Source organism: Aythya ferina (assembly GCF_964211825.1).
Source record: "Aythya ferina genome assembly, chromosome: Z".
In the NCBI taxonomy this organism is placed as follows: domain Eukaryota; kingdom Metazoa; phylum Chordata; class Aves; order Anseriformes; family Anatidae; genus Aythya; species Aythya ferina.
This window is the reverse complement of record NC_140299.1, coordinates 74,259,155-74,272,453: the sequence shown is the minus strand read 5'-3', so window position 1 is coordinate 74,272,453 and position 13,299 is coordinate 74,259,155.

Genomic DNA, 13,299 nt, shown 5'->3' with positions numbered 1-13,299 from the left:
TTTAAGTTGAGCCAGGGGAGTTTTAGGCTAGATGTTAGGAAGAACTTCTTCACTGAAAGGGTTGTGAGGCACTGGAACAGGCTGCCCAGGGAAGTGGTGGAGTCACCGTCCTTGGAAGTCTTCAAAAGACGTTTAGATGTAGAGCTTAGGGATATGGTTTAGTGGAGGGCTGTTAGCGTTAGGTTGGAGGTTGGACTCGATGACCTTGAGGTCTCTTCCAACCTAGAAAATTCTGTGATTCTGTGATTCTGTGATTCTGTGAACCGGGCAGTGCAACAGCGATGTGAGCTGAGCTGGGGCTGGTGTCAAGAAAAGCAACTTGGACTGCCCTGAGTGACCACTTTGACAGATGAAGCTGAACCCACCATGCTTTCATGTTTTTATGGACATTTTGGGGAAAGACCTGTGGAATGAAAAGAAGTACAGACGTATACATACTTTAATGGACAGAGAACAGTGGGTGATGAGAGAATCTACATACTAAACTGTGTGGGACCTGAGTGTGACACGCATGTTCTGGACTAAGGGGTGGAGGTTGTGTTGGGTCTGTCTGGGCTGGAGTCACCTTTCCCTGCAGCAGCCCACACAGTGCTGTGCTCTGCACTCAGAGCTGGAACAGCACTGGTGTCACTCCAGTGCAGTGTCTATTGCTGCACAGTGCTGGCACAGCATCAGGACTCCTTCCAAGCCCCCAGGAGCCAGCAGCCTGCGGGTGGGCAAGTGATGGGGAGGGGCCATCGCCAGGGCAGCTGCCCTAACCCAACCCAAGGGACATTCCAGAGCACCTGATGCCACACTCAGCAATGAAAGGGGGGCTCTCGTGGGGGAGGGGGCTGTTCCTCCTGAACAACCGCTACGCGTTTTGAGGCCCTGCTTCCCAGGACGTGGCCGAACATGGCTCGTTGATGGGAAGTAGAGAATATTTCTTTTTCCTTCTCTCTGTGCTTCCGCGCGGACTGATTGTTTCTTTGGTTTCTTTTTCTCCCCATTCCCCTTCCCTTTCATTAAACCATTCTCCTCTCCAACCTCGAGCTCTTTGTGCTGTATTTTCTCCCCCAGTTTAAAAGCCACTCCTCTGTGTTCGCAAGAAGTGAAATAATTTGAATTCCTACCTTACTTTTGAAATTATTTTCAAATAGCTTCAGCAAGGTCTGTGGGACACCAGAACACCCAAATCATTGCCATCTCCCCTGGGTGATTGATTTGTAGCACCCATGACATGAGTGTGAAGTATTGGATACAAAATTTGTGGAAAGGTTTAGGTGAAGTGGTCGGACTTAAGTGTTTCCCCCTGCTATTTGTAGAGATGCTGATATCTCTGAGGAAAGCAAACTCTTGGAGCTCAGGCAATTTCCCAGACAGACAGCTGATGCGATCTTTGTCTCCAAAGAGCTTTTCCCCATAAAAAGAAAGCGGTTTGTGCCTTTTGCAAGGCATTGGCTTCTAGCCAATGAGCTGGTGAATGCGGAGGAGGATACGCTAGTTGGGTTGGAAGCGACTGCAGAGGTTTCTGCTTGAAGCTCCTGGCCAAAGCCATCTTCAGGAGGCGATCAATGTGCCTGTTTCCATCCTGGTGTGCGTCCCGCTAGCCTGTTCCTTTTCATTCCTTCTTGCTACTTCTCTATGGATGCCCTAACTTCATCGGGTTGCCTTTTTCATCTTGAGGACAGGCTCCCCTCTTAAACCCTTCTCCCCACAGCAGTCCTTTTCCAAAACAACTTTGCATTGGTCAAACAACTTTGCATCTAACAACAACGGCAAACACCCAGCAACATACATGCCTTAATGGCTGGAGAAGAAGCAACCCGAGACTGCATGGAGTCTCCTGAATCACCCTTCTGCATTCCCTCTAACCTCTTTTTCATTCCTGATGGCCTCATCGTTAAGAGTCGCATGATCCCACCAAGCATGGGGCTTGCTGACCCCCATGGCCACAGTCCCACATCTCCCCCTTCTTCATTCATATCAACCATCTTCTTGACACGAATTACTATGCCATATATGACAGTGGCATCCCTGGCCATGGCAGGGGGAGTGCAACTAGGTGATCCTTAAGGTCCCTTCCAACCTGAGCCACTCGACATCTCTATGCCCGTAGGATTGTGTGATTGGACGAAGAAGACCAAGACACTGTGTGTGGCAGGGTGACAACTCTTTATTTGGATGACAGCCAGATGTGCCCTGCTAAAGGCGCGGGGGCCTCTTGCAGGGCTGGGGAGAGTCCGGGTTGCTGTCGGCCCTCCTCTTCCTCCTCTGCCGGGGCCCCCCCCGTGAGCTGTCCCTGCCCTGGCCAGGACGAGAGGGCTCGTGGCTGCAGCCCGGCACCACGGCATCTTCTTCTGCCGCCTGTAGCTGCTCGGAGAAGGGCTCCTCCTGCTCCGCGGGGATGGGTGCGGTGGGCGGGTGGCCAGGCCCCCCAGGTAGGGCGGCACTGGAGGTGCTGGGCAGCTCCTCGAGGTCAGAAGCCTCCGGGCTGCTGGAGGACAGCAGCATGCTGACAGGAGTGTCCCGAGGGGAGGCAGCAGGGCTGGGGGTGGCCTCAGGGCTCTCTTCTGGCTCCCAGGTGTCTTGGGAGCCCTGGAGCTCTGGCTCCCAGGTGTCTTGGGAGCCCTGGAGCTCTGGCTCCCAGGTGTCTTGGGAGCCCTGGAGGTCCAGCTCAGGGCCGTTGTAGAGCTGGCTGGCAGGCCGCGGTTCCAGGAAGCCCACGTGCTCCAGGTACTCGTCGCTGCACGTCTGCAGCATGATGGGGATGAGGCGCTGCACAAAGCTCAGCGTGTGGCCCTGCAGCCACGGCCGCAGCTCCTGCACCAAGGCCTGCTCATGCAGCCCGCAGCGGCACAGCCAAGCGATGACGGTGGCCTCCAGCATGTCCTGGTCCCACCAGGCAGCGTCGAAGAGCTCCCTGGCTTGCTGTCGCACCCAGGAGCGCAGCGGACCGAGGACTTCCAGGTGCTCCCTGAAGAGGGCCGCCCATTCCTCGGGCAGGAGGCGTCCCACGGCAGGCTGGGGCAGCGGCTCTGCAGCCCCCTGCTCGTCCTGCTGGCTGTCAGCTTGGGCCTCGGCGTCGGGGGCAAGCTGCACCTCCAGGAAGTCGTCTTCCGCCCAGATGGAGTAGCGGATGGAGGTGATGTGCTGCCTGCAGAGGGGGCAGGTGCTGCTTCTCTTGGCCCAGCGCATGATGCACCCGAAGCAGAAGTGGTGCAGACAGGGGAGGGTGTAGCTGGGCTCCTTGGGGGCCCCCTGGCACACAGGGCAGCTGACGTCCTTGGCCTCACTGGCCATGGCGTCGGCTCGCTGCAGCGGGCTGGGGAGAGCTGCAGATGGGGAGCTGCTTCCCCTGGCTGGCGCCGCTGCCACAGGTGCTGTGTGCTGCAAGAAGGAGAGAGGCCAGGCTCAGTGGCTGTGCCGGAGCGGGCAGCGGCACTGCCCCGGCCCCTCAGCAGGACAAAACCCCAACGCCAGCCCCGGGGCACGTGTCCCCGCACAGCTCACCTGCACCGCTGCGAGCACTCCGCGCACAGCCCCGGCTGCCTGAGCCAGGCAGGGCCGGGGAAACGCAGGCACTGGCTGTGGGGATGGGCACTGAGAGCAGCTGCCAACAGCCCCAACAACAGCCCCACAGCACAGCTCCAACAACTCCTCTCCACAAATCCTTGCTCGGCACTCCAAGCCTCGCACACACGCTCAGCGGGAGTCCAGGCACGAGCCAGGCTGGGCCAGGCTCTGACGGCGCCCCAAGATAAGCAGCGAGGCCCGTGAGGTCACAGCCCGTTGCCGGCTGACCTCAGAGCCCGTTGCCGGCTGACCTCAGAGCCCAGCGCTCTGGGTGACCCCCAAAAACCAAAGCACGTGTCTGAAAGCACTTCCCAGACATTTGGTGAACTATAGCAGCCTTGCTGCCATGACCACTTCCCTGGGAGGCCAGTTTCAGTGGCCAAGCCCCGTGTTGGTGAAAAAGCTTTTCCTCACCTCCAGCCAGACCCTGCACTGGCCCATCTCCTTGCCATTCCCTCGAGTTTTGTCAGTGTCCCCAGAGAGCAGAGCTGAACAAACACGGGGACCTCATGTGCTCCTCATCCATCTTTCCCTCTAAATCCTTCACCGCTTCAAAGCCCTCCTTTGGACACTCTGCAGAGAGTTTTATGTCCTTCTCTTAGTGTGCTGCCCAAAAGTGCACACACGACAGGACTCGAGGCCATGCGGAAAGAGCGCAGAGCAGAGCACAGCAATCCCTGCCCCCGCCCGGCTGGCGATGCTGTGCTGGAGGCAGCCCAGCATGCGGTTCCCCTCCTGGCTGCCAGGGCCCGTGCTTGAATCACGTTCAACTTGCCATCGACCCGAACCCCCAGATCCCGCTCTGCAGGGCTGCGCTCCAGCCTCTCGTCCCCCGGACGCTCCATACAGCCAGGGTTGCCCCTTGCCAGGCATGGAATGCCTCACTCGCTCTTGCTCAACCTCATATGCTTGGGGATTGCCCAGCTCTCTGATTTGTCAAGATCTCTCTGCAAAGCCTTCCTCCCCTTGATGGAGTCAGCCACTCCTTCCTGTTCAGCATCATGCCTAAATGGACTCCATCTGCCCTCAAGTCCTACATGCGAGTCAGTCAGGACAACCCTGAAGAGAACAGGCCCTAAAATGGAGGCCTGCGGAAGCCCCTACTGACTGGCCAGCAGCCCGATGCGACCCCATTTACAATTACCCTTGGAGCCCGACCCGTCAGCCCCTTGTTCCCCCATCGCATTATGCATTGCTCTAGCTGTGTGCTGCCCAATTTGTCCAGAAGGAGACCGTGAGAAACAGTATTGAAGCTGTGCTGAAATCCAAAGGGGTGCCATCAGCTGGCTTCCCTTGGGCAACCAGATGGTTGGCCACTTCATGAAAGGAAATCAACGGGGGTGGGCAAGTGATGGGGAGGGGCCATCGCCACGGCAGCTGCCCTAAACCAACCCAAAGGACATTCCAGAGCACCTGATGCCACACTCAGCAATAAAAAGGGGGCTCCCGTGGGGAAGGGGCTGTCCTCCTGAACAACCGCTGAACAAACTTGTTGAGGCCCTGCTTCCCAGGACGTGGCCGAACATGGCTCGTTGATGGGAAGTAGAGAATATTTCTTTTGCCTTCTCTCTGTGCTTCTGCACGGCCTTATTGTTTCTTTGGTTTCTTTTTCTCCCCATTCTCCTTCCTTTTAATTAAACCATTCTCCTCTCCAACCTCGAGCTCTTTGTGCTGTATTTTCTCCCCCAATTTAAAAGCCACTCTTCTGTGCTCGCAAGAAGTGAAATAATTTGAATTCCTACCTTACTTTTGAAATTGTTTTCAACTAGCTTCAGCAAGGTCTGTGGGACACCAGAACACCCAAATCATTGCTGGGATAACAGGGCCAGTAGCCTGGGATTAGAGGGCAGGGAAGCCAGGAAGCTGAGATTCCTCTCTGGGGAAGGGGACATTGACAAAGCAATTGGAAAAGGGGCACAAGTCCTCAGCCTCTGGAGGGGACTCCTGTGAGGTGTGAAGGAAACGTATCCCTTCAAGGAAGATGTTGTATGTTCACCATGTAAGGGGACCACCATGGAGAGGGGTATCCAGTATCTGAGGGAATTAGCTGTGCTGTTGCTGATTTATGATAACCTGGACAATGAACAGGTATCCGAAGATCCAGATGAAGTCAAGTGTACAAGACCCATGTGGCAGAAGTTAGCATGGAGCACACCATCATCATACGCCAGCTCATTGGCAGTAATGACCTGAAAAGACTGAGAGGAAACCACAGCGGATGAATTGACTAGACAACTCAGTATCTTAGTTTTTAGGAGAAAGCATCCCTCTGCTCAATAGAGAGTATATAGTGGGTAAACACCATGTGCCACCCTGTGGTTTTACCTGCATGACCATAGAGAGGACATGAGAAAATGGTGTGAGAATTCTGCTTTGACCCAAAAGACAAGGATACAAGAGTCTCAGACAAAAACAATTGCAAAAGGATGTTGTTCTGGGAAATTTTCTGCTCATTTCCAGCAGGCAGTCCCCCAGACACAGAAATTAATACTATGAGCAAGACTAGAGAGGCCCTGTCTCCAGCCAGGGGGAGGAAAAGGAAAATCGGGTTTATTGGCCTGTGTGGATGCAATGGCCTGGCACATCAGGCCCACAGAAGTACAAGGCTCTAGTGGACACCGGTGCACAGTGTACCCTAGTGCCATCAGGCAATAAAGGGGCAGAACCCATCTGTATTTCTGGAGTGACAGAGGGATCCCAACAGCTCAATGTATTGGAGGTTGAAGTGAGCCTGTCAAGTCAGACAATAAGACAGGGGGTGAGTGGCTTGGGTGAGTGGCAGGAGCTGCTTCTGGGGGATGAGACTGGTAAGTGGGAGGTGAGCAATGACATTATGCATCATTTGCTTTGAGTATTCTTTTATTATTATTATTATTATTATTTATTAATACTTATGTTCCTTTTCTGGAAACTCTCTTATTAAACTGTCTTTATCACAACCTTTAAGCTCTTACTTTTTTTTTCCTCTTCTCTCCCCTGTCCCACTAGCTGGGGGGGATGCTGGTGGTGGTGAGCAAATGTCTGTGTGGTGCTTTGCTGCCTGCTGTGATAAACCGCAACAGGCTCCCAAAGTATTTCTTCTGAGACAGACCCTTGCTCAGGCCCCAAGGCCAGAGACTCCTGGCACTTGACGGCTGCAAGATTCTTCCATCTAGGTGAGGAGGAAGCTGTGTGTTCTTCTAAGCGTTGGGACAGTCTCTCTGCGGCTGAAATGCAGGCCCATACTGGGGCCGAGAGATTTTCTTCCTAGTTCTGAAGCTGGTTGGACACGGTATCCACAGTTGGCCCCATCCCCTCCTCCCAGTCCATTGCTGCCAGTGTGCTGGCATGCGATGAGGGTGCAGCCCGTAGAAACTTCCGCCACATGGATGCTGTGCACTGGACTTCACCAGGGTCTTTAGGTGTCTGGGCATTGTTCAAATCACTAGAAATCATCTCCAGCACAGCTAATTCCCGCCAGTGCTGGAGACCTTCATCCATAGTGGTCCACTTGCCTACTTGATATACAATATCTTCCTTGTGGAAGGGATCTTCCTTTCTTTCACAGCTGCCAGGAGTCGCCTCCAGAGGCTGCGAAGCTGTGCCTCTCTCCCAATTACTCTATCACTGAGCCTTTCTCTGGAGAGGGATCCCAGCTGCTTGGCTTCACTGCCTTGTAGCTGTTGGCTATTGGCCCCAGTGTCCCAGCACTGAAGCAGCCAGCTGAGGATGCTTCTACCAGTTTTCTTGGATTTTGCACTTGTTCAGCGGTGAAGTTAAGAACCATCGGAGGAGAAAACCATGACAGGTACCTGCCCATATCCCCCCACACACCTTGCCACCCACAACTACTTTGTCTCGGGACAGCTCCTTGGATGCTATTCTTAATAAATTGTTCGAACGTAGGGAGGAAGACAAACACTACAACTACTAATAGGAGGATAGCATCCAACCACGGGTATCCAAAATACTCAAAGGCTGCTGCAATTAGCCCACAGGGAGAGAAGAAGAAGGCACCACCCCGTGTAGTATTCACAAATTGACTGCTAGGAGGGAAAAAGTATCATAGAATCATAGAATATCCTGAGCTGGAAGGGACCCTCAAGGATCATCAAGTCCAACTCTTGGCACCGCACAGGTCTACCCAAAAGTTCAGACCATGTGACTAAGCGCACAGTCCAATCTCTTCTTAAATTCAGACAGGCTCGGTGCAGTGGCCACTTCCCTGGGGAGCCTGTTCCAGTGTGCAACCACCCTCTCTGTGAAGAACCCCCTCCTGACGTCAAGCCTAAATTTCCCCTGCCTCAGCTTAACCCCGTTCCCGCGGGTCCTGTCACCGGTGTTAATGGAGGAAAGGTCTCCTGCCTCTCGACACCCCCTTACGAGGAAGTTGTAGACCGTGATGAGGTCTCCCCTCAGCCTCCTCTTCTCCAGGCTGAACAGGCCCAGTGACCTCAGCCGTTCTTCGTACGTCTTCCCCTCCAGGCCTTTCACCATCTTCGTAGCCCTCCTCTGGACACTCTCCAACACTTTCATGTCCTTTTTATACTGTGGTGCCCAGAACTGCACACAGTACTCGAGGTGAGGCCGCACCAGCGCAGAGTAGAGCGGGACAATCACCTCCCTTGACCTACTAGCGATGCCGTGCTTGATGCACCCCAGGACACGGTTGGCCCTCCTGCCTGCCAGGGCACACTGCTGGCTCATATTCAACTTGCTGTCTACCACGACCCCCAGATCCCTCTCTTCTAGGCTGCTCTCCAGCGTCTCATCGCCCAGTCTGTACGTGCAGCCAGGGTTTCCCCGTCCCAGGTGCAGGACCCGGCACTTGCTCTTATTGAACTTCATGCGGTTGGTGATCGCCCAGCTCTCCAACCTATCCAGATCCCTCTGCAAGGCCTTTCCACCCTCATTCGAGTCCACAACTCCTCCAAGTTTGGTGTCATCAGCAAACTTGCTCAAAATACCTTCTATTCCTACATCCAGATCGTTTGTAAAAATATTGAAAAGTACCGGCCCTAAAATGGAGCCTTGAGGGACCCCACTGGTGACCGCCCGCCAGCCTGACGCAGCTCCATTTACCATAACCCTTTGGGCCCTGCCCGTTAGCCAATTGCTCACCCATCGTATGATGTTTTTAGTTAGCTGTATGGTGGACATTTTGTCCAGTAGGATCCTATGGGAAACCGTGTCAAAAGCCTTGCTGAAGTCCAAAAAAATCACATCAGCTGGTTTCCCTTGGTCCACCATACGGGTGATCTTATCATAAAAGGAAAGCAGGTTAGTTAGGCAGGACCTACCCTTCACAAACCCATGCTGGCTGGGACCAGTGACTGCTTTGTCCCTCAGGTGCACCTCCATAAGTTCGAGAACCATCTTCTCCGTGATTTTACCAGGCACTGACGTGAGACTGACAGGCCTGTAATTGCTAGGGTCTTCTTTCTGACCCTTCTTGAAAATCGGCACAACATTTGCCAGCTTCCAGTCTACCGGGACCTCTCCAAATTCCCAGGATCGTTGAAAAATTATTGGGAGAGGTTCCGCGATGACGTCCGCCAGCTCTTTCAGCACCCGGGGATGAATCCCATCCAGACCCATGGACTGGTAGGGATCCAGGTGGAGTAGCAAATCCCGCACACGTTCAGGGTCGGTTGGGAGTTTGTCATCCCCACCGTCCCGGTCCTCCAGCTCAGGGCACCCTGGGTCCCGAAGCCCATCATCGGCATTGAAGACAGAGGCAAAGAAGGCGTTAAGCGTCGTAACGCGAAGGCGGTGTAATTCTTAATATTTCCAAAAAGATCATCAGGCCATCTGGAGTCCATTTAGGCATGATGCTGAACAGGAAGGAGTGGCTGACTCCATCAAGGGGAGGAAGGCTTTGCAGAGAGATCTTGACAAATCAGAGAGCTGGGCAATCCCCAAGCATATGAGGTTGAGCAAGAGCGAGTGAGGCATTCCACGCCTGGCAAGGGGCAACATGACAAGGGGCTGTACGGAGAGTCCGGGGGACGAGAGGCTGGAGCGCAGCCCTGCAGAGCGGGATCTGGGGGTTCGGGTCGATGGCAAGTTGAACGTGATTCAAGCACGGGCCCTGGCAGCCAGGAGGGGAACCGCATGCTGGGCTGCCTCCAGCACAGCATCGCCAGCCGGGCGGGGGCAGGGATTGCTGTGCTCTGCTCTGCGCTCTTTCCGCATGGCCTCGAGTCCTGTCGTGTGTGCACTTTTGGGCAGCACACTAAGAGAAGGACATAAAACTCTCTGCAGAGTGTCCAAAGGAGGGCTTTGAAGCGGTGAAGGATTTAGAGGGAAAGATGGATGAGGAGCACATGAGGTCCCCGTGTTTGTTCAGCTCTGCTCTCTGGGGACACTGACAAAACTCGAGGGAATGGCAAGGAGATGGGCCAGTGCAGGGTCTGGCTGGAGGTGAGGAAAAGCTTTTTCACCAACACGGGGCTTGGCCACTGAAACTGGCCTCCCAGGGAAGTGGTCATGGCAGCAAGGCTGCTATAGTTCACCAAATGTCTGGGAAGTGCTTTCAGACACGTGCTTTGGTTTTTGGGGGTCACCCAGAGCGCTGGGCTCTGAGGTCAGCCGGCAACGGGCTCTGAGGTCAGCCGGCAACGGGCTGTGACCTCACGGGCCTCGCTGCTTATCTTGGGGCGCCGTCAGAGCCTGGCCCAGCCTGGCTCGTGCCTGGACTCCCGCTGAGCGTGTGTGCGAGGCTTGGAGTGCCGAGCAAGGATTTGTGGAGAGGAGTTGTTGGAGCTGTGCTGTGGGGCTGTTGTTGGGGCTGTTGGCAGCTGCTCTCAGTGCCCATCCCCACAGCCAGTGCCTGCGTTTCCCCGGCCCTGCCTGGCTCAGGCAGCCGGGGCTGTGCGCGGAGTGCTCGCAGCGGTGCAGGTGAGCTGTGCGGGGACACGTGCCCCGGGGCTGGCGTTGGGGTTTTGTCCTGCTGAGGGGCCGGGGCAGTGCCGCTGCCCGCTCCGGCACAGCCACTGAGCCTGGCCTCTCTCCTTCTTGCAGCACACAGCACCTGTGGCAGCGGCGCCAGCCAGGGGAAGCAGCTCCCCATCTGCAGCTCTCCCCAGCCCGCTGCAGCGAGCCGACGCCATGGCCAGTGAGGCCAAGGACGTCAGCTGCCCTGTGTGCCAGGGGGCCCCCAAGGAGCCCAGCTACACCCTCCCCTGTCTGCACCACTTCTGCTTCGGGTGCATCATGCGCTGGGCCAAGAGAAGCAGCACCTGCCCCCTCTGCAGGCAGCACATCACCTCCATCCGCTACTCCATCTGGGCGGAAGACGACTTCCTGGAGGTGCAGCTTGCCCCCGACGCAGAGGCCCAAGCTGACAGCCAGCAGGACGAGCAGGGGGCTGCAGAGCCGCTGCCCCAGCCTGCCGTGGGACGCCTCCTGCCCGAGGAATGGGCGGCCCTCTTCAGGGAGCACCTGGAAGTCCTCGGTCCGCTGCGCTCCTGGGTGCGACAGCAAGCCAGGGAGCTCTTCGACGCTGCCTGGTGGGACCAGGACATGCTGGAGGCCACCGTCATCGCTTGGCTGTGCCGCTGCGGGCTGCATGAGCAGGCCTTGGTGCAGGAGCTGCGGCCGTGGCTGCAGGGCCACACGCTGAGCTTTGTGCAGCGCCTCATCCCCATCATGCTGCAGACGTGCAGCGACGAGTACCTGGAGCACGTGGGCTTCCTGGAACCGCGGCCTGCCAGCCAGCTCTACAACGGCCCTGAGCTGGACCTCCAGGGCTCCCAAGACACCTGGGAGCCAGAGCTCCAGGGCTCCCAAGACACCTGGGAGCCAGAGCTCCAGGGCTCCCAAGACACCTGGGAGCCAGAAGAGAGCCCTGAGGCCACCCCCAGCCCTGCTGCCTCCCCCCGGGACACTCCTGTCAGCATGCTGCTGTCCTCCAGCAGCCCGGAGGCTTCTGACCTCGAGGAGCTGCCCAGCACCTCCAGTGCCGCCCTACCTGGGGGGCCTGGCCACCCGCCCACCGCACCCATCCCCGCGGAGCAGGAGGAGCCCTTCTCCGAGCAGCTACAGGCGGCAGAAGAAGATGCCGTGGTGCCGGGCTGCAGCCACGAGCCCTCTCGTCCTGGCCAGGGCAGGGACAGCTCACGGGGGGGGCCCCGGCGGAGGAGGAAGAGGAGGGCCGACAGCAACCCGGACTCTCCCCAGCCCTGCAAGAGGCCCCCGCGCCTTTAGCAGGGCACATCTGGCTGTCATCCAAATAAAGAGTTGTCACCCTGCCACACACAGTGTCTTGGTCTTCTTCGTCCAATCACACAATCCTACGGGCATAGAGATGTCGAGTGGCTCAGGTTGGAAGGGACCTTAAGGATCACCTAGTTGCACTCCCCCTGCCATGGCCAGGGATGCCACTGTCATATATGGCATAGTAATTCGTGTCAAGAAGATGGTTGATATGAATGAAGAAGGGGGAGATGTGGGAGTGTGGCCATGGGGGTCAGCAAGCCCCATGCTTGGTGGGAACATGCGACTCTTAACGATGAGGCCATCAGGAATGAAAAAGAGGTTAGAGGGAATACAGAAGGGTGATTCAGGAGACTCCATGCAGTCTCGGGTTGCTTCTTCTCCAGCCATTAAGGCATGGATGTTGCTGGGTGTTTGCCGTTGTTGTTAGATGCAAAGTTGTTTGACCAATGCAAAGTTGTTTTGGAAAAGGACTGCTGTGGGGAGAAGGGTTTAAGAGGGGAGCCTGTCCTCAAGATGAAAAAGGCAACCCGATGAAGTTAGGGCATCCATAGAGAGTGCCAATTGCGACTCCAACTGTGCACCGGCAGCAATACCGCACCAACCGAGAGTCCCTGATCCCTATCCATGTGTTAGCTCACCACCTGGAGAGTCAAGGAGTGATCAGCCAGACTTGATCCCCTTTTAATTGTCCTGTATGGCCAGTGCGAAAGTCTAATGGCGAGTGGAGGTTAATGGTGGAATCGGGGCCTGAACGAAGTCCCGCCACCACTGAGTGCTGCCGTGCTGGACATGCTAGAACTTCAGTACGAACCAGAGTCAAAGGCAGCCAAGTGGTATGCTACAGTCAATATCGCTAATGCATTTTTCTCCGCCCCTCTGGCAGCAGCATGCAGGCCACAGTTTGGTTTCACTTGGCGGGGCATTCAGTATACTTGGAATCGACTGCCCCAGGGGTGGAAACGCAGCCCTACCATTTGCCACGGACTGATCCAGACGACACTGGAACAGGGGAACGCTCCTGAACATTTGCAGTACATCGATGATATCATTGTATGAGGTAACACAGCAGAGATTTTTGAGAAACGGAAGAAAATAATCCAAATTCCTCTGAAAGCTGGCTTTGCTATTAAACAGAGTAAGGTCAAGGGACCCACACAGGAAATCCGGTTCTTGGGGGTAAAATGGCAGGATGGACGTCGGCACATTCCGACGGATGTGATCAACAAAATAACAGCAATGTCTCCGCCAACTAGTAGAAAAGAAAGGCAAGCTTTCCTAGGTCTTGTGAGATTTTGGAGAATGCATGTGCCAGGTATAGTCAGCTTGTGAGTCCTCTATATCGAGTGACTTGGAAGAGGAACTCTTTTGAGTGAGGCCCCGGGCAACAAAAGGCCATTGAACAAGTCAAACAAGAAATAGCTCATGCAATAGTCCTTGGGCCCGTCCATACTGCGCCAGCTGTGTAAAACACACTTTACACTGCAGCTGGGGAGCATGGGCTCACCTGGAGCCTCTGGCAGAAAACCCCAGGAGAAACTCGAGGTC